The following is a 25,913-nucleotide window of genomic DNA, read 5'->3' as shown; positions in this document are numbered from 1 at the left end:
CATAATAGTTTTCACAGTCAGTTGTTTGTTTAATTTTCTTTCCTTACCAGTTTAATTAGATAAAACTGGTCACCACTAACCTGTGCCTATATTCTTTATTCTCGATTATTGACATCTATCTCTGAAAAAAAAAAAAAAAATGCAGTCAGTACCGAGTCGCTAGTTTATTAGATTGAGTTAGCATCATGTCCACCAGCGTCTATGTACAGGAAGCCAAAGATATGGGTCTTACAGACCCAACTGAAATTAAGAACTATGTCATCTCTCGGCTTAGTCACGAGCAGCAGGGCGAGAGTGATGCTCGTGAAAAGCGTAGAATCCAACATGAACATGAGCGAGAACAGCGCGAACACGAATAAAAACAACGCGAACTCGAGTTAGAACAAGAGCAAGAACAACGCGAATATGAGCGTGAACAAGGAGACAGAGAACGAGAACACGAACGTGAAGAGCGAGAAGCACGCAAAAAACATGAACTTGAAGTGCAGAACCTCAAGCGAGATTCCTTGGCTTCAGACACATCTGGTGCAGTTGGCCCAAGCTCCACGAGCGTTCTCCCTGCACATGTTATGGCGACCCCACACATCAACCTTCCCCCATACAAAGATGGTGAGTGAATCGAGCCATACATAGCTCGTTTTGAAGACACGGCTCAACTTTACCAGCTGAATGATGCAGCTAAGCGGCTTCAGTTTCTTAGCCTGTTTGAAGACCCTGCCCTCGATATTCTCCACAGAATTCGTAGAGACAATCTCATGTATGAGATGATGAAGGCCGCACTCGTCAAAGCGTACGGTCTCACAGTTGACGACACCAAGAGTCAGTTCATGAGGGCGCATTTACAGGATAAAGAGACTGCTGTTCAGTTTCTTGACAGGCTTACTGCTTACTTAGATGAGTGGATGGAGAAAGATGAAACTCCTTCCACGCATGAGGGGATAATTGACCTTATGCTGCGCATGCAGCTGGAAAAGTCGTGGCCTACTGAACTTATGGCTCAGCTTAAGATCTGCCAGGTAAGAGATGCCAGCCAAATGGTGAAGAAGGCTGACGTATTCTTTACTGCATGTGGGTATCAAACTCGCAAGCAGCATACCTGGAACAGGAAAGCTGATAAATCTGGGAAACCGTCTCAGACTGAACCCCAGAAACAAGGTCATTCTCAGAATAATGGCCAAGGTCCAAAACCGCAGAGGAAGGACCAGGGGCAAAACACTCAGAAACCTGAGTGGAAGCGGTACAACAAGTACTCTAACCAGCAGCAGTATCAGCCCTGCAACCGACCGTCGAGACTGTCCTTTTCACCACCAGCTCAAGTGAATAGGAGGCAGGAGGCGAATGCAGCCTTCATTCCTCAGCAGCAGCACGGTGGTCACGTCCCTACCATTATGGGTACACCCCCACAGTTCTCTAGTCCCACAGCGACAGTGAACCCCCCTCCACAGATGGCCAATGTTCCATCTCCCCAGGCAGTGAGTACAACCCTTCAAGTATGTAATTCTCAGGGCACCATGTTTGCCGCATCATTTATTCAGCAGCCTAATCAGTGGCTAGCTGCTTCCTCCACAGGCCCTCCCACAGGTGACAGTGCCTTCCTTGTTCAGCCAGGGTTTGTGGGAGGCTTTCCTGTGAAGGTCCTGAGAGATAATGGATCCTCAGGTTGCTCTGTCAGGCAGAGTCTAGTTCGTCCTGAGGAGTATACAGGTCGACAGATCCAAGCTAACCTTATTGATGGATCAGTGAGATTGTTCCCTGAGGCACGTATCCAGGTGGCAGCTCCATTTTACACTGGTACGACACTCACAGTTGTCATGCCAGAACCTTTATTTGACTTAATCATAGGCAATATTCCCGGTGCCAAGGATAGTTGCACCGAAGATGATGCTACTCAGACTTTGGCTACAGTAACACGAGCCATGGCTGAGGCTCCAAACTGCGTCACCCCAGTGACCATTGAATCACCGCAAGATCTGATGTGTAGCCAAATTGTTGTTCAAGAATAACATTCCGACCCGACACTTGCTGCCGTGTGAAAGACACAAAAGGGTAGAGTGATAAAGTATTCACGGGGAGGTCAAGCCAAGTTCCTTTGCAAACAAGGACGGCTCTACCGTGAGTCACGAACACCCGAGGGCGAGGTTCGACTGCAGTTTGTTGTTCCCGGTAAGTATCGCCCAGCAGTGTTAGAATGGGGTCATTGTTCAGCCTCAGGAGGTCACATGGGCAAAAGGAAGACCCAGGGCCATATCCAAGCTGACTTTTTCTGGCCAGGGATGGGACGAGACATAGATAGTTTTGTGCGTTCCGTAATGTGTGTCCACGTACCACTAATCAGGGACATGTCCTTCCTGCGCCGTTTGAAACCACACCCATAATCTCTGAGTCAGTTGAGAGACAGGGCAGCGGTGAAGTAGGTGGAGACCTGATGTCTCGCCTCCTAACTGCTAACTAATACGGGCAATTGTTGTATGCTGGGTTCCATAAGATAGGAGTTCTCAGAGATTTGAGTAATCCAAGGACCAGCCTGGTTCCCAGATAAAAGTGTAGACCTGACGTCTCACCTGTTGGCCCCAAAGGTCACAGTATGTCCAGGGCCTGCACATACCTATGTACCATAGGTTAAGGGGGAAGTTTGAGAACCCTGCAGAGACAGTCCGAAGCTGTGTATGAATTACCTTGTGGAACGTCTCGAGCTGTGGGCCTCTCTGAGGATTCCCGGAGAATGCACAATATCCACACGAGTGTTCACACCCATGGTGGGTGTTAAAACGTGACCTGCCCAAGATTGCGTAGCGATTCTCAGCTTCCTGTCATTAATTGTAAACGTAGAGTTAGTTAATCAGTAAACTGGGTTCCATTAGCAAATTGCAGCATTTGATGTCCTGCACAGACGCCAGTCTTTTTGCTCATGACCACGTTCCCTGGTTAATTTAGCGAATTGCAGCATTTGATGTCCTGCACAAACGCCCAGTCTTTTCGCTAATTAGGTATAGGGTTTAACCAGTAAACCATGTTCCATTAGCAAATCGCAGCATTTGATGTCCTGCACAGACGCCCAGTCTTTTTGCTCATTACCACATTCCCTGGTTAATTTAGCAAATTGCAGCGTTTGATGTCCTGCACAAACGACCAGTCTTTTTGCTAATTAGTATAGGGTTTAACCTGTAAACCAGGTTCCATTAGCGAATCGCAGCATTTGATGTCCTGCACAGACGCCCAGTCTTTTCGCTTATGACCATGTTCCCTGGTTAATTTAGGGAATTGCAGCATTTGATGTCCTTCACAAACGCCCAGTCTTTTCGCTAATTAAGTTAGAGTTTAACCAGTTAACTGGGTCAGCATTTGATGTCCTGCTCAAACGCCTTAATTACGTTTCCTGGTTAATAATGACATAAGTACTGATTGCTAGGCAGAGAGAGAGAAATGACACATTTGTTGCTCCACCTTAATTCCTTTTGCAGGTGCAGCTGGTGGGTGCAGCATTGTCGTGCGGATCAGCTGGTCGTCCCTGTCACATGCTGCCGCCCCTTCTCTTCTGCCTCGTCATCATTATTTACTATAAATTTGTACTACATGATTTTACACGTAGGCACAGTTACACCACAACTGTCACACCTACACTGTGTATTACATACATTACGCTACATAACAATTAGTTGTTAATGTAAATGTAGCGAATTTTTCGCTCAGTTTGACCTGAGTACAGTCACTGTCGTCACGGAGTTTTTCCCTCAAGCTTGCTTCAATTAACATAAATACGAGGTTTTTTCACTCACTGGCGACTGTTACCTTCTCCTGTACCACGATAGCACACACACACCACAGTGTGAATCTTGTGTGACTGAGTTAGGATTTATATGCTTGTATATTGAAATTTTTTTCCTGAAAAAAAATTTCAACTTTTGATGGGGCGTAATGTCACGAGTCACCTCGTGACATTAAATTTAGTGGGAAACCGCGAACTCTAGTGGAATCCCAGTGTTTATCGTTCAGTTTAATCGCTGCGTATTTACCCGGTCAGGAGTGTCTTCAAAACAATTTTTCACTGTCATAAGTGATCATCTTTGTGCGAGACATTAGTACTTCCACTGAGTTATTTGTTGTGGGCGTGTTTCGCTTATTCTAGCCATTGGTAATGCGGTTGGATGCTCCCCTCTTTCCCACGATTTAGTCAGTCGAGGTTTGAGCGCCACGAAAGCAGGTTGGGCCAGAGCTTGTAGTGCCGCCGATCCTGAATTTTCACATAGTGTGATAGGCGAGAGACTTAGCGATTGCAGTGTCCTTCCTCAACGACGCCCAGTCATCTGATTAGTCCACTCTTTGACCAGTATTTCTTTTCGTTTTTTTCCTAGGTTTATGAGCTAGCTTTTGAGTGAGCGAGTGAGTGCGATCTCTTTATTTTGAATTCATTTTGAAATGTAACGTAAATTTATTTCTTTGTAATCAATAAATTTAACAGTTCTTTTTCTCGAGCTGAATGTAATGTAAACTCGTGTTTTATTTTCCATATTAAGCTTATCTGAGTTCCAGCTCCTAGCTTGCATAAACGCTTTGCTATTCATAACTGGTACTTAGCCCAGTCTTTTTGTATTAAGCTTAAAATCCGTTGTGCCATCTAGGAGTTAATGCATCAGCAAGAATCTGTTATCATTAATAGCATCAGCTATTGACTGTCAGGGGTGTAGTCACTTTCACCAGAGGCTAACAGTACTAAAAAACAGCAATTGTGAGGAATTAGTATCTGCTGCGTACTGTTGAGAAAGTTTATAAATTCTCGTCCTGAGAGAATCGGCGAAGCAAGCCAGCATAAAGTAATCATTGCTTGATTTTTAGCAAGACAATTCATTGTCCTGCAATCAGTATTATTGAAAATTATCCTTTAATATTGCATATATCTTAAAAACCCCGTGACACTGGTTTGGTCTGTATGAGTATATGATGAAGGATTGCAAAGTGGTTTGAGTATGGGGATGATATTTGCTTTCTCTCAGATTTCAAAGATTTGGTTGTAACTCTAGTAGAAGTTGATACTTGTAGTGAGTGTATTTATTGCTATGAGTCCAAGATGTTGGAAGTGGGCATTTGAAATTTGATTAAGACTTACTGCTTTGGTGGTTTTTGCATCACTGATCAATTGTCCTACATGTTGTGAGGTGAATGGAGGGGAGTTTGTGTGTTTCCTTGATTTTTTTTTTTTTTTTAGTTTTCTTTTTGTGATGGCATTGTTTTAACGAACTGTGTTATAGTTTATTGATGTATAATAGCACAGGCCTGTAAAATAAAAGTAGTTTTAATTATGAGTAGTTATTTTTTATTACACTTTTGTGTCACGAGTCAGCTAGTGACATTGGCTTTTGTGGGAAACCGCGAACTCTAGTGGAATCCCAGTTTATCGTTCAGTTAACCACTCATTCGGTCGGGAGTCTTTTCAAATCAATTTCTCATTGTCATAAGTGATCGTCTTTGTGCAAGACATTAGCGCTCCTGCTGAGCGATTTGTTTTGGGCGCGTTTCGCTCACTGTAGCTGTTAAAAATGCGGCCATAGCGCTCCCGTCTTTCCCACGAGTTTGTCAGTCAAGGTTTGAGCGCCACGGAAATAGGTAGTGTGTGGTAGTGTCCTTCCTATGACGCAGTTGCCACCGCCATCGTATTCCCGCCTACAGTAGTGTGATCGGCGAGACGCGTAAGCTAGTGCAGTGTCCTTCCAGTAACGACGCCCAGTCATCCGCTTAGTCCACTATTTGACCAGTATTTTCTTTTCGTTTTCCTAGACTTAAGAGTTTAGTTAAGTGTGCTGTTCCCTCACATGCCGGCTGGCTGCGCCGCATGTTGTTTTCCAAGGTTTAAGAATTTAGCCTTTGAGTGAGTGAGTGAGTGCGATCTCTTTAATTTGATTTTGAAATGTAACGTTAATTTTATTTCTTTGTAATCAATAAATTTAACAGTTCTTTTTCTTTGAGCTTAATGTAATGTAAATTCGTGTTTCATGTAAACTCTTGTTTCATTTCTCCATAATTAAGCTTATTTCCTTTATAGCTCCTAGCTTGCATAAACGTTTTGCCATTCATAACTGGTACTTAGGCCAGTCTTGTTGTATTAAGCTTAAAATCCGTTGTGCCTTCTAGGAGTTAACGCCTCAGCAAGAATCTGATATTATTAATAGAATTAGTTATTTATTGTCAGGGATGAAGTCACTTTCTCCAGAGGCTAACAGTACTAATAAATAGCGGTTGTGAGTGATTGGTCTCTGCTGTGTACTGTTGAGAAAGTTTATAAATTCTCGTTCTGGGAGAATCGGCTAAGCAGGCCGGCATAAAGTAATCATTGCTTGATTTAGCAAGACAATTCTTGTTCCTGCTGTTCAGTATTATTGAACATTATCATTTAATAATTACATTTATTTTAAAAACCCCGTGACATTATGAACAAAAAAAAAAAAAAAAGATACATTTAGAATATTTCCGTCACATCACATTTTAATACAAAATTTAAAAGAATTTTAGTTAAAATACAGCAGATCATAAATTTCAATCGATCTATACAATATTGTTCATTATTAAGTGAAAATGAAAATAATTATTCAGTGCAATTTTTATACACATACACATAAAGGAAACAGCACTATATACATTCCCTGACTGATAACGTCTCTAGTCTTTGTAACTTCTGAGTTTTTTTGCTCCAGAGCTTTGTTTGGTGTCCAGTAGTTTATACACCTCTTGGTGCATCCCTACGAATCATCCAGCAACAGTTCGCCATCATACTTACATCCCAACGTCCCTGATACATTCTTTCCATTTCCTTGATATCCTGATTGAATCTTTCACCCTGTTCTTCACTCACCGTTCCGAAATTGTCCGGGAAAAATGCCAAATGCAAATCCAAAAAGTGAACTTTGAGGCTCGTGTTGCAACCCAACTCCACAAACTTGACCAACAAAAATATTAGTTTCTCTGTATTTTTTTTCCTCATTGTTACCGAAAAACTTTGAAATTGCCTCTTTGAATGATATCCAAGTCTCTCTCCAGGTCGTTCATTGGATCATCAAATTCTGCATCAGAAATCAGTTTTCTAATATCAGGTCCAGTAAATACGCCTTCTTTCAATTTAGCTTCAGAATAACCAGGAAACTTTTGGCACAAATGCATAAAACAGGCACCATCTTTTCACAGGGCTTTGACAAACTGTTTCATTAATCCAAGCGGTGGTAGCAGCACTTTATCAGGATTCATCAAGCTCGGTCTGATGATGCTTTTGGCACGAAGCTGTAGACTTTTTTCTGTTTGGCCATTCATTCTGAACCAAGTATAAATCCTTGGCTCTGCTGTCCCACTCATAGAGAAAAGATGGGAATTTTGTATACCCTGACTGCTGACGCAGTAAGGCACACCGAACTTTCAGGTCCCCACACATAAACCAACGGTGTTCATTGTAGCTGATTTTCTCGAGAAGAGTTGCTAAATTCTGGTACGTTTCTTTCAAATGCACAGTATGAACAACAGTGTTAATGCACATTTATTACCTTTAAGAAAAGTTACCCCTTTCAGGCTTTTTTTGGATGAATCTATTAACAGTCTCCATTCTTCTGCATTATAATCTCTGCCAAACCTCTGCACAAGGCCACGTATGTCAGTGCAATAAACCAAGGATCCATTTTTCTGGATATATGGTACAAACTCTTTTTCTCTGTTTCGGTACTAAGAAAACGTTGTGTCTGAATGTAATAAATTTTTGTCTTTTAATCGGGACCTCAAGAGCTCTGCAATATCTTTGAGGAGACCGAGACCTCATACTTAATCATGAAGTTCATCCTGAGAATGGCTGTGGCTCGTTGCCTGAACACGTTGGGACAAATTCTTCACAGGTTAGTGCAGCACATTCTTCCTCTGAGTGGGTGTTTACATAATCAAGACTATCAGGTGGAGTAGGGATTGGTAGATCAGTCCATGTGGTACAGGTCTTATTGCTGATGGAAGATTAGGATAACAATGCTCTCTGATTCTTCTTGTAGTATCCTTGAATTCTGGAGTAACAAAAATAACAATCGTAATTATGATTTCTGAGTTCCCTTCATAACATCGGAATGCCAAAATAAAGAGCCTTCATTTTACCTTTTGTCCATTGTCTTAGTTCCTCAAAACAAACAGAGCAGACATTGACAGGGTCTCACTTTTCATCTGGTCACCAAATTTTATTCCAGAGTAGGCGTAATAAGTTTTCTTGACAAAATCTGTTACGTTTTGTCTCTGCGTTTTCACTACAAATTTTCCAAGTGTAGCCAAAAAAAACATCAGGGCTGTTCACACAACCTCTAGATGCCATAATAGGATCGTTAACAGTACAACAAAACTTTAATTTATCTGTAAAGAAAATATCAGTAAACATCACTGCTTCTTCAATAAGACGCCAATAATTTTTAAATATCACTGTGATTAAAAAAAAAAAAAAAAACACAAAGTAATTTCCAAGCCCACTGGTCAACTGAGTCACAGTGAGATATGTTTGCTGCAGTCCAGTACTGGTATGACTCATCACTGTGTTGTGTTCCAGCTATTTTCTGGCTTATCAAATAAAATAACTGTCTTGTTTAAACATGTATTTTAATATTAGAAAATGCTAAATGCAAACATATTGTCACCGTAATAAAATAACCATATGTAACTAGTTATATAGTGCGAAATAATTGCTAAATGCAAACATATTGTCACCGTAATAAAATAACCATATGTAACTAGTTATATAGTGCGAAATAATTTATATATACTGTATATATATATATATATATATATATATATATATATATATATATATATATAAACAAAAAAAAAAAGGATTTTATGAAAATATGTTACGAGATGGAGAAAATTAGTTTTCATTTTTGGATTCAGCGCCGAAAAAATATATAAACACATGAAATCATTAAAAAAAAAAAATCATCCACTCACTCAATGTAGAGATGCCATGTGATCTCTACACTGATTGACAAGCCAGATGGTTTCCTGAACCCAGGAAACCATTTACTACGCTGGGTTATAACCATATAACCGGGGTTTCTGGCAGGGTTAAGTGTCCCCCAGATTCCCCTATCCAAATTCACTCAATCATGGTAATCGTCTCAGAGAGCCTCGGAGGGCCCAATATCTGCCCAAAACCCCAACCAAATAGGCAGATTCGCATGGCCATGTGGAATGTGAGAGGTGTGAATGAGGAGAGCAAGAGGGTCGATGTGACAAATATGTTCAGGAGTGCAAGATATGCCGTGATGGCATTGTGTGAAACGACGATGAAAGGCTGTGAAGTGGGAGGGTGTGAAATGTGTAAGATCAGGAATGAATGGGCGAGGAAGATGCAACGAAGGAGTTGCTTTGTTGATGAATGAGGTGTGGCAGAGTGGAATGAGAAACTATAAATGTGTCGGCTCGAGGTGTGTGTACATCAAGTTCAAGTTTGACAACGTGAAAATGGCAGTATTGTAGCATATGCACCGTGTGAGGACAGGAGTGAAAGGGAGAAAGACAGGTTTTGGGATGAGCTGGATGAAGTGGTGGGAGAAATGCCCAGGAGATATAAAGTGATTGTAATGGGTGATATGAATGGAAGAGTAGGCACTGGTCCTGAGGATGACATAATGGGTTGTTATGGAGTACCAGGAGAAAATGATAATGGGAAGTGACTAAAGGTTATGTGTCAGGAGAGGAGGTTGTGCATTTGTAACTCGTATTTCAAACACAAAGATGCACATAATTATACATGGTATAGGGGGAACGGAGATCGTGCTGAAAGAAACCTGACTGATTACGTGCTCGTAGAGAGGTCGATGATGGGAATGGTTGCTGATACGAGGGCCGTGAGAGGACGATGTGGAGGTTTGTCAGATCATATGATTGTGGTATGCAAGATCAAGCTGAGAGGAGTGAGGTGGATCAGGAGAGAAAGGGGCAGTCAGGGAGAAAGACTGAAAGTTGAGAAGCTGAGGATCAAAGAAAGGGTAGATGATTACAGGACCAAAGTAGAGGAGGAGTTAAAATCAGTGAACTGGAATGAAGTGGAAATGGACAGCCTGTGAAATGCATAGGGTTGCTTAGTTAGGAATGCTAAAGCGGTGTGTGGTGTGGCAAGAGTAACAACGAAGAAGATAGGTACGGCATGGTGGGAGGAGGAGGTTAAGAGAGTGGTGGAGGAAGAGAGGACGAAGTGGCTAATGTGGTTACAGGACAGGGGTTCAGTTGAAATAAGAACTGAATATATTGAGAGCAAGAAGCACCTAAAGAGACTAGTGAAGAGGGAAATGAAGGAGATAAATGATGATCTTAGAAGAAAAATGAATGTGAACTACTCTGAGAATAGGAATCTGTTCTGGAAAGAGGTGCAGAAATTTAGAAGAGAAAGCAGAAAGAAATGTGATGGTTTGTAGGATGTATGTGGTAGATTATTAACCCATGGGGATGAAGTAAGGACCAGATGGAAAGAATATTTTGAAAGCCTGATGAATGGGAATAGAGAGAGCAGAGCCGCTCTAAACATTATTGGTTTTGGGGGTGTGCAGAGAAGGTAATGCAGGGCCAGGGAACGTGACACTCGCCCAGGTGTGGAGCATTGTGAAACGGCTGAAAAATGGGAAAGCAGCTGGGGTTGATGAAGTGTATGCAGAGATGATTAAGTATAGTGGAGAGAGTGAAATGAAGTGCTTGTTGGGGATATGTACCGTAAGAAGGCATGGATGAGTGAAACTGTGCCAGCAGAGGGAAAAAGGCTGTGATTGTATCCCTGTACCAAAACCAAGGTGAGAGAAGTGAGTGCAAGAATTATCATTGCATAATTTTATTGAGTACGGTAGGGAAGGTATATGGAAGAATTGTTATGGAGAAAGTAAGAGAGATATCAGAAGTCCTAGTGAGTGATGAATAGGGTGGCTTTAGGAGTGGCCACGATAGTGGAGAAGGTGTGTGAGAAGGACCATAAGGTGTTTATGGCATTCATGGATCTGGAAAGAGCATACGACAAAGTGGAAAGAGAAGGACTGTGGAAAGTTTTGCGCATGTACAGTGCAGATGGTAAGCTGCTAGGCGCCGTCGAGAGTTTTTATGACGGTAGTGAAGCATGTGTAAGGGTTAATGGGCACTTGAATGAATGGTTCCCGATCGGTGCGGGCGTGCAACAAGGTTGTGTGTCCCCATTGTTGCTCAGTATATATATGGATGGGGTGATGAGAGAAGTAAAAACACGAGTAATGGAGAGGGGGATGGCGTTTGTAATGAATGGTGATGGATGGAATATCTCAAATTTGTTGTATGTTGATGATGCAGTACTGCTTGCAAGTACCGGACAAGATCTTGGTAGGCTAGTGCAGAGTTTTGTGGATGTCTGTGAGCGTCGTGCCTTGAGAGTAAATGTAGAAAGAGTAAAGTGATGGTTATTGAGAGAGAAGGTGACTCCCAGTGCGATGTTACAGTGAATGGAGAGAGATTGGGATTGGTGAGAGTTCAAATACCTGGGTACATGATAGAAAAGAGAGGAAAATGTGCAAAAGAAGTTGAAAGTAGAGTGACACAAGGAAGAACAGTAGCTGGCGCAATGAAGGCCTTGATAAAGAACAGAGGCTTGAGTGTTGCAGCTGCACGAGGCTTACATGGGGGAGTGTTAGTGCCAACTTTAATATATAGATGTGAGACTATGGTGTGGCATGAAAATGAAAAGTCAAGAGTAAGAGCAGTGGAGATGGACTGCTGAGGAATGTATGTGGAGTACAGAGTGTGGATAGGATACGAAATAATGTGATTCGTGAAAGGTGTGGAGTGAGGAAGTCGGTGGACATCAGAATCGAGGAGAGTGTGCTGAGATGGTATGGTCATGAGGAGAGAATGGAGTGGTGGAAAAGATACATCTGAGCGAATTTGAAGAAGGGAGGAGGCGAGGTAGGCCAAGGAGAAGGTGGAGAGATATGGTGGATGAGTGTGTGAGGAAGAGAGGTTTGAAATTCGGTGTGGCTAGGGAACTGACAAGAGATCGAGCTGGCTGGATGAACGTTGTGAGGAGAAGTGCATGATCAGGGATTTGGCACCCCTTTTTAACAAGGGAGCGTCCGAATTGATTCAATCGGATACGTTTATGTAAAGCTACAGAACGTGGTGAATGTTTTTGGCTTATCCTATAGAGCCAGGATTCCGAGGGCTTCAATGATGTGTGAATGGAAGCGTGGCCCATTGGACTGGGCAAATTTGGGCTGTCTGCACATTGCTGCTCCTCACCCTGCCCTAGGGTGGGAAAGGAGGTCCGGATGATGATGGTGATATGATATACCTGTGCAGTTTATTAGATTCATTGTTGGCTCCTTCTTGCTGAGTTGGGTTCCATCAGTCCATCAGTGTCTAGTACGGCTTGGTGAGTTGGTGTGAGTGAAATTCAGGATTTATGGGTGATTTTTTTTTTTCTTATAATTTCCTGATGTTCATTCTGTCATAGAGGGTATTCACATTTTTTTTTTCAGTTTTCTTGCTTATGTGTATCAATAAAATCGTTTGTAATTTATTTAGGTCCTGCATGTTACAAGTTCTGCTTGGGTGGTCTGTATCTTTGTTTCTGTCCCTAATAAGATGTGTGTGTGTGTGTGTGTGTGTGTGTGTGTGTGTGTGTGTGTGTGTGTGTGTGTGTGTGTGTGTGTGTGTTTGAAGGGCTATGACAGGGTTAAAGTATTGGGTGTTGCCACTAAGGACATGAGATCTACTTGCTATTATAATGAATCTTTTAAAGGAGATAACGGTTTTGTTAATGTTATCGAAAGTATCTATGGTAAATCATTCTTATGTATGCTCCATGTCTTCAGGGAATTGTGACCAATTTGCTTTCTTGTAGCTGGTTATGATCTTCCTCTTTTTCTCAGGATTTTCTTTTATAGTGTGTGTGATATGATGATGGGCAGGTGGTCTGATGAAAGATCATGTATTGTTTTCCAAGAAGCCTGAATGACTACTGGAGGAGGAAATAGGGTAATGTAAGGGTAGGAGACAGTCTCATTGCGTCTGCATGGAAGTCGTACTGGGGTGTGGTGGTTGTTTAGAATGTTCGGGGGCTCTAATTGTTCGGGAGTAATAACCCCACGACAGTCTAGTGTCTGTGTGTTTTACCATCAGGGGTCTTTTACATTTAAATCACTTGCACATATTATACTTTAGATGTTCTGGAGTGGAGTGAGGGATGAAATGCATCCTACAGGGCATGGTGTCGATGATAATATGTATATGCTGACAATGTTGCATGTATCACTGAGTATTTTTACTTGTACTGAAGTTACAACTGTGGTGTTGTCTGTCGGTACGTGTTGCTGTGTTTGCTGAGTAGTGATTGTGAAAGGGATGTCTTATGCACAAAGGTGATGAGTCTACCCCTTCCCTACTGTTTGTCTTGTCTATTTGTTGTGAGGCTTGTGAACTGTGAAATGTTGGACCTGTCTGTAATATATATATATATATATATATATATATATATATATATATATACATATCTATATATATTTATCTATATATCTATCTATCTATATATCTATCTCTCTATATATATATATATATATATATATATATATATATATATATATATATATATGTGTGTGTGTGTGTGTGTGTGTGTGTAATACATGCGTGTATGCATAACGCACTCCAAAGAACGACTCACACTAACCACCCCTGACACCCCACTGAAATCCATGCAGCGCCAGGCCTCACCAATCGCATTAGTAGCAAACCATATCAGTGCCATGGAAAACAGAATCCTGTTCCCTGCGTCACTACTGAATGGAGCTGGTTCAATTTGTGACAGTATAAAGGCTCACACACACACACACACACACACACACACACACAAACACACAAACATAAATATATATATATATATAAAAATATAAATATATATATATATATAATATAAAGTATATATATGCGTGTGTGTGTGTGTGTTTGTGTTTGTGTGTGTGTGTGTTTGTGTGTGTGTGTGTGTGTGTGTGTGTGTGTGTGTGTGTGTGTGTGTGTGTGTTTTGCGGTAGGTGGGGGCGCTTACCATCCACTCACTCAGTGTAGTGCTGCTGCTCTCGGGTGTCTGCCCTTTCCTCTCCTCCATCCTTCTTTCCTTCCATCCTCTTCTGTCTTTCCTTCATTCTTTCCTCGTCCTTCTGCCTACGGGTGACTTTACACTCCCTCTTCTGTCTTTCCTTCATTCCTTCCTCATCCTTCTGCCTTTGGGTGATTCTACACTGAGTGACAAGCCAAATGGTTTCCTGTACACCAGGAAACCACTTACTCCGCTGGGTGGTAACCATATAACCAAATTTTGGTGCCTGGTGGTTTAGTGGGTAATAACGGCGCTCCAGTCGGATTGAGCCGGTGAAGGTTTACTGTATATCCAAGGGGTGGTTGGGGTTTATTGCTCACCTAATGCCACTCAGGGATGAGTGAAGCTGGTCACTCTCATCTTAAATGTCAGGACCAACTTGCCTGGCCCCGGGCTCCTACGCAGGATTGGATGATGGTTGGATGGATGGATATGTGTGTGTGTGTGTGTGTGTGTGTGTGTGTAGGGTGGGTGGGAGGGTGGGTGTTGATTTCGTTATACTGCGAATTATTCAGCTGGAAAAATATGTTTACTTATGGAAAAGTTATTTCTTCAGAAGACACGTCCATTTGGACCTGACCTCATACCTGAATCCCCAGACCGGGATGAAGCTCTTGCGTCTTCTCCACAAGCGACGTTCTTACATGTGGATGTAACTGTTCAGTACTTGTATATGAAAAACCTTTCCAGCTGTCAAACTTTCAGCAAAATCCCGACTGTAGGAGTATATATGACGTTTAAATTTTCTGGATATCGTAATGTCATCCTAAAAATCCCAGCTACTTCGTTGGCTTTGGAAACTTTAAAATTCATAGGTGAGCAAACTTAACAGAGCTTGACAGGTTTATATATAGGCGTGTTCTTATATAATTTCAACTGTGCGTGTTTATGAATCTAGGACAGACGAGTACCTGGGTCACTCAAGCAAAATTGGCCGTAGGCTGTGTTGCCCCCCTCACTCAGCAGCACGATACCACACTGAGGGGTGTCATATTAATTTAAGGAAAACCCATTTTCAAATAACAGACACCTGTTGTAGGGAGAACTTAAGAACACTTGAGCCCATTTATATCAGAACTCTTAAGCCCACTCTAAATAACAATTGATTCAGCGGTCTCTTTATATAAAGTATAGCGAATGTGTGAAGCTTTTCCTTTTTGTTTGTTTTCTGTGCTTTTTTATATAATTATGTAGCATACTTGTATTAATGTTTTTTTTTTTCTTTTAGGCTTTGGCCACTGAAGATGTCATAAAATATATGTTGATATGTCTGACAGGAAGAAGTTAAAGATGTTGTACAACGACCTTGGTGGTTTTAAATCTCGACAATCATAAACTGTTTACTTTAATAATGTGGTTGGAAAATGGTCCACAATATAATAATATTCTTTGCATATTCGAAACCACCTCAAGATGTTAACATGTCTGGGTCTACATTTGCTTAGAAAATATTTTCATAAACTCTCCCTAATGGCAAATTGATAATGTCTGTTATATGTAAATCTTGCTCTCTACTGGCAACTTTAGTTAGTGTATAATATACTCGTACTTTTAGCACTGAAAGTGTTAGACATAGGCTTTAGTAACATTTCCGTAACTAAAGGTTCTAAACTGAATGAAATCATCTGCACGTTACGAGGAGACAGTTGATGTAATACGTCATCATAATGAGGGAAGTAATCATTCTGCCGATATTCTGGCTTTGGAATCAATAATAAGTTACAGGTATTTCTCGGGATGACAAACTCTCACTACAGTTAGTCCTGACATTGAATATCCAAGTGAATCACATTTTTGTGGGCTTTCACCCGTTAGTTCTTCCTTCTTTCCATGAAATATCTCAAACATTGCCCCGGCTTGGAATATCATATGATGAATAACAGAAACTCCCCTCCAGCTACAGAACTTCCCCACCACCACCATCTTAATCGGAGGAGCGAGTTTGAAGTACTGTATGTTTTCTTGCTATCTGAAATGTTCCTGTAGTAGTCAGTCCTTGGTATGCATAATAAGTGAGCAAATAACAAAATCTCTCCTATGCTTCACACTCTCGTAACAATATTCTGGCCGGGAGAATGTACAGAAAGTTTAATTGTTTTTTTTAGGTATTCCATATATATATAACGAGCATAAATTTTCAAGAAATCTCTTCATGTTCAATTTATGGATTCTGTAATACTTGATCAGATGTCACAAACTCTCCCCAATGTCATGCTTTTCTCACCGCCACCATTGTAACCAGGAAAGTGCGCCTGAAACTTTGAAATTCTCTAGATAACTAGATAATCAGTACACCCAAACATTACAGGATTATCAGATTTTAGAATATTTAAATGGTGACCATATATAAAGATCTCTGGCTAACGTCAACCTCTTGCTTTCAGTATCGGGACCAAGAATATATTTTATATTACTAATTACTGAATTTCTCTCAATTGTGAATGAATAAGTGATGACGCAGCCCTGAGGGGATATTCTCCCGCATTTGGTCTGATCAGCTAGTCAGGTCAGGTGCGGGTAAGGGGATGGGTCTGTTATGATGTGGCAGGGGTAAACCAGTTCTGCTGTCGGGCCCTGCTGCGGATGTCACTGATTGCATTGCCCAGTTGACCCTTGTGCGGTGTGGTGCGGTGAGGATCTGTCCGTTCTCCCCTTTGGGGCTAAGATGCGAATGAATGTGTTTGAATGGATGAGTAAATGGAGAGTGAGTCATCCTGTCTCGGCTACCTCCCTTTCCTTGGGGGAAGCAGCCTAGGTATATAGATAGATAGATAGATAGAATTACTGAACATCTTTTGTGTTTCCGAATTGCCACAGTATTATTCCCAGGCTTTTGAACCATATGACATTAATCTGTCTGTTTGCCGCAAGACAACTCAAAAAATTATCAGTGGATTTCAATGAAAACCAGGGCCCGCCCCGGAGGGGCTAGGGGACGGGTATTATTTTTATTCGGTTTGTCTGTTTGTTTGTGTGTCTGTCTTTCTGTTAACAACTTTACGCGAGAACTACTGGTGCGATTTTCACTAAACTTACAGGGATGATGGGCTATGACCTTCTAATCATAATTAAATTTTGGGCCAAATTGGGCCAAGGCCCAGGCTGTGGATCCAAAAAATGTATTTTAAAAAATCGTTTTTTCGCCATAACTCCATTCAACTTCGTCAAATAGACAACTCAGATCACCCCCAAATTTAATAATCCCTTCCTTGGCCCATGACCTACATATCCACAACAAGAAGTGGTGCCAAGGCACAGCAAACCCGTCCCCGGCAGTCATTTTAGTGCTGACGTATAAACACAACAGGATATTTGGTCAAAGATGTCACATATCAATTTTGGAGTAAATCGGGTGAAAATTGACGATTTTATGCCCATCTGAAATTTCAGGCTCGACCCTCCTGACACTGACCACCCTACACCTAACTAGGATGTGACGCACCTGACACTGACCCCCTTACCGCTAACTGGGGGAGACCCCCCTGATGTAATGAGGAATGTAATAGGATGCAGATTTGAAAAATGCACCTTTATGTTTTGGTTTCATGTGAGCTACAGGTGTTGACAGAGGAATGCGGTCTTTGTATGTTGTCTAATTCCTGTTTTGTTCTTACCAGCTTTATTTATTTTTATTTTTTTATTTTTTTTTAGTTCGAGAGAGCGCAACTATACTCAGAGAGACTACGAAGATCACATCTAACTCCTTCCGTTCAAATAATCTGCTCTAAAATGAATTAAATCATCTGTAAGTAATATGAACGAAATACAAAATATGTCACTGGACTGAAACGTACAAACACACACACACACACACACACACACACACACACACACACACACACACACACACACACATACATACACACACACATATATATATATATATATATATATATATATATATATATATATATATATATATATATATATATATATATATATATATATATATATATAACGATATAGAGAGAGAGAGAGAGAGAGAGAGAGAGAGAGAGAGAGAGAGTATATATATATATATATATATATATATATATATATATATATATGTTTTGGGCATATGGAGAGAATGGATAATGAGCGATTGGTGAAAAAGATAACTAGATCTGATGTGAGAGGTGTAAGGCCGAGAGGGAGACCACGAATAGGATGGATGGACAGTGTGAAGAGAGCGCTGGATGTGAGAGGGATGTCTGTTGAGCAAGGAAGAGTGGCTGTGCGTGACAGAAATAAATGGAGAGAAATTGTGAATGAATAAATGATGACGCAGCCCTGAGGGGATATTCTGTCACATTAGGTCTGATCAGTTAGTCAGGTCAGGTGTTGGTAAGGGGATAGGTCTATTTTGATGTGGCAGGAGTAAACCAGCTCTGCTGTCGGGCCCTGCTGCGGATGTCACTGATTGCACTGCGCAGTTGACCCTTGTGCGGTGTGGTGAGATGAGGATCTGTCCCTCCTCCCTTTTGGGGCTAAGATGCCAATGAATGTGTTTGAATGGATGAGTAAATGGGGAGTGTGTCGTCCTGCCTCGGCTACCTCCCTTTCCTTGGGGGAAGCAGCCTAGGTATATATATTATACTCATTCATATATAGACGCCATATATATATATAGAGTTAACTGTTTTACAGGGAGGGGCACTAATCCTCCACAAACCCCACTTGACACGTAGGGATGCCAACAGCACCTGGTGTTCACAGGCGGTCACCCATCCAAGTACTAACCAGACCCAACATTGCTTAACTTCGCTGATCGGACGGGAAGAGGTGTACTCAACGTGGTATGGCCGTTGGCATATATATAATGACGTAGTACAAAGGACCTCATTGTAGAGAAAGAGCTAAGAGCTGAGTAGTTATCAAGAATTCCTCTCAACACCGAACTCCAAGAAAAATCTTTGGATATCAAGACACTGCTACAGGTACTGGGACTTACAAGTTTCTAACAGATGAACAGTCAGTTATAAACGAATCTCTAGTTCCAAACTCTATTGAGAAATATTATGACTTGAAATATCTACAAAATATATTAAAAGCTCTTTGGGTATCGAATATGTGCCACAACATGCTGAAGCATTTTTCCGGTTTTGGACTTAATAGGTATGCTGACATCACAAAGTCTACCCAGTTTCAGACACTGCCCATTACCATTATCCTGACAGGGGGCATGTAAGTGAATCTTGAAATTATTTTGGTAGCACAAAAATTCCACAGATATTTCTAACCAATCCTCTGACATCCATGATTTTGACATTAATATGTAAGTAAATATCAAGAACTCTCTTGAGTGTTTTTACTTACTTGGGAACTGTCCATGATGTGTTTGTTACTTTCCTGATATCTGAAAATTTCACCAATAGTCGGACTTTGGAATGTCTAATACTTAGACATCAAGAACTCTCCCCAGCATCAGATTAAATCCCACCACTACTTTCCTTTCCGGGAGAATGTACTAGAATGTTTCCACGTGTTCAGAATGTACAGATTGTTCATTACATATTCGCAGGCAATCTGCATCTCTCAGACTTTAGAAGCTGTATATAATATGGAAGCAGATATCAAAATCTCTAAGCATCACAGAAGTTATCGGATTGCAGATCTGACCACTGAAGAAGCGTTCATGATATGCTAAACTTACTCTGTCACCAGAATAGCCCAGACTGTTTTTCCGCGAGGGTTCCAAGGTTTTCAGATTTGAGATGTCTAATATTTATGGTGATTAAGGAAATATATATTAAAAGCTCTCCTTAAATTCAAATCCTCCTTACCCCACTGTCATGACTGAAAGAGTGTACTTGATTATTTTTTACATTATTTGAATATCCAAAACAATACACAACTGTTCCAAAGAAATTTGCTGGCTCTCAGATTTGGGGCTCTTATAGATGAGCACTCATTAAAAAGAAAAAAAAAAATCTCCCATGTGCTAAGTCTCCCTCTCACACTCATGACTTTTTTTTTTTTTTTTTTTTTTTTTAAATAACAGAACGGAGGAAGGAAAAACAAATGGAAAAAAAAAATAATCCATACACCAGATTACTGGTGTCCTCTGTTCATAAAATATCTGTAACAGTTAGACTTGAACAGTTGTAGGTTGAAATTTGGAGGAAAACAACTCTGGGGAAGCGAGTTCCAGAGAGATGCAGTTCGGGGAATGAAAGAATTCTGATAGGCAGAAGTTCTGCAATATGGTTGAGTGACATTCCAGTCATGAGCGCTACCAGATGCCCGTGTAACACGAGGGAAGGCATGGAGAGGTGGCACCATGGACGCAACTTCGTCTGAGCATTTGCCAAAAAAATATCTGTAAAATAATGCAAGGGAGGCAACATTCCTTCTTACTTGCAGGGGAGGTAGTTTATATGTAATGGCAGGGTTGTTAATGATTCTAACAGCTTTATTCTGAATTTTGTCTAGTTGTCTTAATGCAACCTCTCCACAACCATCCCACAAGGGTGAGCAATATTCAAGCTGAGAGCGCACATGACTCTTATAAATTATAGCCAACTGCTCATCGGCGAAGAAGTTACGGACTCTGTACAATAATCCAAGTTTCTTTGAGGCGGTTTTAGCAAGTGATCTGACATGAGAGGTCCAGCTGAGGGCACTGTTAAGTGAGACACCAAGAATTTCAATACTTTTGGAGATGGGAATATTAGTAGCACTGAAAGTAATGTACGAATCTGGCAATATCTGTCTATTAGTAAACTGTGAAAGGGAAAGTGTAACCTAAGTGAAATATTAAACGATTATGGGTATCTTAAATGACTCACAAATAAGTAAAATTTCTTAAGTGTTCTTTGGGTATCCGAATAATTGCTCAAAAAAATAAAACATGGAGTCTAATACTTGAGCAGATATCAATAATTCTATTGACAAACTCTCTTCATAGTTATCCTGACTGGGAGAATGAGGCTGAAATACTATACCGTAAATTCTCTAGACCAAAAAATTCCACATACATTTTGAAGCAATTCGTGTGTACTGAAATCTGCAAAAAGTGAAAAGATTTTGCAAACTCCCTTTCGGACCAAAACTTCTTAATCATTACTGTGAAAGGGAAAGCTTAACCTAAGTGAAATATTTAACGATTATGGGTATCTTAAATGACCCACAAATATTTTTCAGCATTAGAAGACTTTCATAATTTGGAATATGCAGTATATGAATTGACATCAACAATTTTTCTTACTATCCGATTTTTAAATGCCATCTTAGACATACGAGCATGTATGAAATATTTAAGTCTTTCTGGTATATTTAAAACTTTCTACAACAGTGCAGTCTGTTGATGTTTGATGCCTGAGAACATACCGGTACAATTTCTTTTGCATCAGCCTCTATCCACCTCCAACATCCTGACCAGGAGAATGCACTTTAAATTTCGGACTTTTTTGAATACCTTGCAATCCCACAAATAATCAGACTGTAGGACATCGAATAAATGAAGAGACATAAAAAACTTGTCCTCAGAAATATCATCAAGTATTCCACTAGATTTCATGTTTTGGAATCAGTTATAGTTGGGCAGATATCCAAAACTCTCCTTAGCGTCGGACTCTGCCCACCGCCACTATCCTGGTTCGCCGAGTGCGCATGAAAAATTTGAGTTGGTCGTTGTGCCACCGCGGAGACCCTGGCGGCGGCCTCATAAAAGCGGAGGGGAATCTCTTGAAGTTATTATATATGCAAACGACTTAATTACCCTAATGAGGCCAGAGCGAGAGGCATCACTGGGGGGCGATTAGTTTCTCTCCCCCAACCCACCCACCCCACAACCATACCTCCTCCCTCCTCTCTCCTCAGTTCCTTCCTTCCTCCCCTCCTCCCTTCCAACTTCCTTCCTCTTCTTCGTCTCCATTCTAACTCCCTCCCCTCCTCTGCTCCCTTTCTTTATTTCCTTCATCCCCCACTTCTCAGTTTTCCTTCTTCTCCAGTCACTCTGCGCCCTTTCCCTCCCTATTCTACATTCCCTCTCTCCACTTCCTACTTTCTTCTTTTCCGTCTCCCTCTACTCTCTTCTCTATCTCCACTTTCCTCCATTCCCAACTCCCTTCTCATTTCCTACCTAACTTGTCCTTTCTTTCCTGTCTCTCCTCTACACTTCACTCCCTTTCCCTGTCCTCCCTAGCCTGTTTTAAAGAATCTTCTTTCTCCTCACCTCTCGCCCCCTTTCTTCTTCTCCTCCTTTCTCAAAATCCTCCCATCCCGCACCTCTTCCCATTGACCTCCTTCTTCCTCCCTCCCCTACCAGCTATCTGTTTCCCTCCTCCCTCCTTCCTGCCTTCTTCCCCTACCCTCTCCCTTCCCACTTCCCTTCTTCTCCTCCCTTCCACTCTCCCTCCCTCTTTTTCTCCCTTCCGGACATCCTCTCATCCCTAATTTATCTCCTCTTCGCTTTCTGCCTACCCATCTTCCATTCTCTCCACTTAACTCTTCATCTTCATTCTCTCTCCTTTCACTTCCTTTTATTCTCACCATTCCTTCATTTCCCTCTGTATATCATTTTCTCTCTTTCCACTTCCCTCCTTACCTGACTGCCTTCGTGGTTAAACCTCCTGGTCCGTTCTGCAAATACCCACAGTTGAGTGCTCTGTTTCAGTGTTTTGCTTGTGTGATTACAATAGTGTGATAGTCCTGAGTGTAGGTTAGTGATCTAGCTGATCGTCTGGTCGCTGAATGTTGTTTGTGCAGTGTAAATACGGTTTGTTTAACGTCTGTGAATTTTATTTGTATATGTGTGGTTGATTTCCAGTATTAGCTTTGACAGAGTAAGAGACTCAGTTTATTTTTATGTGCAATATATGACTGAGTGCTGAGCCATTTAGAATGCGATCTGCACCGCTTTATGGTTAGAAATGATTTATATCATATGCGAATAGTTTCTTTCTTGGCGCCCACATCTCTTTGTCTCAGATATGCAGTTACTTCGCTGCCCCGCCAGAGGGCCAGACGAGGTAACCTCCAAGGAAGTTGTGTTTTCTGTATTCATTTTTTCAGTCTCAGAATGAATATTAATATTAATGGATTAAGACAGTGTTTTTCATTATACTAGTGATCCATCATCTTATAACTGTAAATGATAAATCTGTGAAACAAGGATTACGTCACCGTTTATTTACATTTTCGACAACAGGCGTGTCTTGTTATTGCCCAACAACTTTTTTTCTACCTACATAAATTTTTACAGCGAAATATCTCTCCCATTTAATTACAGGTAAGATGAAACTGAATTTTCATATGTTGTGACATTTAAGGTGATAATATGTTTGTTTGTGTATTGTATGACTGTGTTGTGACTTCATTGTTGTTATATTTCAGGATATAGTAAAATTTTATATCCTCATTCCTGATAACGGTTAGCTTTCAATTCTCTGCAATAGATTATTGATAAATCCTCTGCAGGTACATTACTAACCCATGAAGTAGCTATTCCCATACAAGTTTAACAGCAACAAAACCCCGACCAGCAAAACCTTCACCTGTAACTATTGCATAAACTGCAATTGTTTTGCTAGTAGATTCTGTAACAGTAACTAATTTTTGTTCCAGTATCACTTCTAGGTGCTAATTATTAATATTCGATTTTTTCTCTTATAAGGCTTCACAGTAACTTTGTATTTCAGAATGCTGCAGACCTTTATTTGCTTAGCCTGCTCCGGTACTTTCACTGGATCCCTTTATAAGGACAGCTCCTTTGTTTGCAGGATGTGCAAACGACGTCAAGGCCCGAAAGATAAGCTGTCCGAGGCTTCAAGCAAAATTAACAGCCTGACCCGAAAAGTTGATGTGCTGGGGGAGTTCATTGCGAGTTACGGCGGACACTGTGGAGGAGAGTGCCACTGCTCAGCCAACTGACGTACAGGTTGACCATCCTCCTCCTGCTGTAGCTACTTCTTCCCCCATCACACAGAACGAGTTCCAGCCAGTGCGGAATGGTGTAAGGTATGCAATAAAAAGGAGGATCATTCCAGAAACCACATACAATAAATATCAGATTCTTCGTGGAGGAAGAGCCCAATGAGGCACGGATTGTGGGGGAATCCATCATCCGTGGTCAGTTGCTGGAATTTTGCGGCAGGGCACGCTCTACACGAAAACAAATTTTGTATTCCAGGTGCAGGAGCAGACGACACAATAGAGGCTGTGGATGAAGTTTCTGAGAATGTGGAAAATGATAGCCTTGTTATTATTCATACAGGTACTAATGATGTCGTATGAACCAGATCAGAGAAGCTGATGGAGAAGTACAGAAAGATGATCCAATGCTACAAGGATAAAACTAACATCATTTCAATTTCAGGCATACTCCCAAGGATTGATGCAGGGAATGCCTTCTTCAGTAAAGCATTTAGTATAAATAGCAGGATCAAGTCTCTCTGCTTGCAGGAAAGTGTGGAGTTCATCTATACATGTAACTAGTTTTCAGAGCAGCAAACACTGTTTGTGAATGATGGACTACACTTGAATGCCGTTGGTTCTGCCAGTTCCGGTCATTTGCTTAGAGATGCAGTAAGTTTTTTCTGAAGAAAAAACAAGCATCATGGGAGGCGACTGTAGATATCATATGATCCGATAAATCAATACATAATGGAAGCTCCCCACGTCGGAAAGGTAAACACATTAAAGGTCTTCTTGTAAATGCACGTAGTCTGCATAATAAATTTTCTGATTTAGAGACTCTTGTCTTTATTGAAGATTATGATGCAGTTGTTAGAAAAGAACCGTGACTAAATACTGAGCAAAGAGATTTACTAGTGGAGTTTAATTTACCAGGCTATCACATTTTCAGTACTGAATGGAAAAACAGAGTAGTGGGTGGTGTGTTGTTCTATGTGAAATCAGGTTTTCACCCAGTCTTAATTACCAAGCCATGTATTAAAAACACTCACACTATTTATATTCAGCTTAGAAACGAATCTTGTCTTTATATAAAATCACACTTGGGTTAATTCATCATCCAACCCGGTCAATCACTCAACATCGACAATGAAATCTACAATCAAACTGCCGAAATCTCTTGTATGCAAAGCACCATAATGTTTGGCGAGTTTATTTTACCAGTTCCAAAAAGGGGAGAAGCCCTACCCTAGCACACAGTGTTAGACCTATATACAAACTTGCAGGAAAGTTATTTTATCGGTTTGTAAATTATCCATCACATGGAGCTGACATCCTTGTCTTAGCCACATCAGAAAATTTAGTGACAAACATTATTGTAGCAGAAGAATTTAGTACAAGTGATCATAGCACAGCTACATTTAGCATTAAATTCAAAATTTGCCTACAATACTAAAATAGGTAACAGGGCAGATACAGAACTCCAGAGGCAGGCAATTCAGAGATCTTGATCAACTGTTTAACTGGGTCCAAATATGGCAAATAGATTTCAGTATTAATAAATGTAAAGTGCTAAACATTGGCTGTAAAACTTAAGAGCTAGTTACAACATGAACAATGTCCAAGTAGGTTAACCATGAAAATGACCTAGGAATTATAATAAATTATTTGAAACCTAGCAAACAATGTACAGCAGCTGTAAATAAAGCCAATAAATTGATCAGATTCATAGGTAGAGCATTTGAATATAATGCCGATAATCTCGTCCTCACTTTGTATAATTTCTTAGCACGTCCACACTTGGAGTATTGCATTCATTTCTGGTCTTTGTATTATAAAAAGGATACGGAAAAACTTGAGAGAGTACAGCGAAGGGTGGCAATGACACCTAGTGTGAGAAATAAACCATACGAGCAACGTTTAGAAGCCCTGAATCTCTTTACCCTAACTAAACGGAGGTCATGAGAAGACTATA

General features: G+C 40.9%; 1 non-coding gene across 1 annotated transcript; it reads right to left on the bottom strand.

The window, feature by feature from the left end:
- Positions 1 to 18,774: 18,774 nt before the first annotated feature.
- Positions 18,775 to 18,893, bottom strand: LOC145417149 (5S ribosomal RNA). The gene has a single exon (XR_013900426.1). It is a non-coding gene; the product is annotated as a 5S ribosomal RNA (ribosomal RNA).
- Positions 18,894 to 25,913: the final 7,020 nt, after the last annotated feature.

This window comes from Coenobita brevimanus, chromosome 13 (assembly GCF_032717465.1).
Source record: "Coenobita brevimanus isolate Jiangsu-jjx chromosome 13, ASM3271746v2, whole genome shotgun sequence".
NCBI lineage: Eukaryota > Metazoa > Arthropoda > Malacostraca > Decapoda > Coenobitidae > Coenobita > Coenobita brevimanus.
This window is presented reverse-complemented; position numbering and strand designations above follow the sequence as displayed.